Here is a 520-nt window from a genome sequence, read left to right on the forward strand (position 1 = left end):
CGCACCTGCACCATCTGCTCCGCACTCCGGTACCGGGACCACCGCATCCCGAGACCGGCTCCCCCGGGCCACCTCCCCCCCGGCGCTGGCACCGCTGGGTGCTGACGCCGGGACCCCCGGTACCGACACGGCCTCACACCCCGCTCCAGCCCCGGGGTACGGCCGCCCCCCCGCTGCCCCCCGGTGCCCCTGCCCACCTTGGTGATCCTGGCAGCCATGGCCACCCGTGCCCGGTGCCAACGGACCGGGGTTCACCGGGACGCGCCCTCGGGGGGGCGGGAAAAGCCGGTCCGGCCCCGCCCCAAGCACGGGGGTGGGACCGGAGGGACCTCAGGTACCCCGGGGCCGTAGAGGGGGGGGCTGAGGGGCCAGACGGGCCTTGGGGCAGGCGGGGCCACGGAGGAGTGGGCAGTTGGGGGGGCAGAGCGCCCCTGGTCACCGCAGGGACACAGAGGGGGTAGTTGGGGGGGCGGAGTGCCCCCCTCCCCCTCCCGGGGGGCTGCTCCTCCAGCGCCGGGCG

The sequence above is a fragment of the Calidris pugnax genome, unplaced genomic scaffold (assembly GCF_001431845.1).
Source record: "Calidris pugnax isolate Ruff unplaced genomic scaffold, ASM143184v1 scaffold98, whole genome shotgun sequence".
NCBI classification, from domain to species: Eukaryota; Metazoa; Chordata; class Aves; order Charadriiformes; family Scolopacidae; genus Calidris; species Calidris pugnax.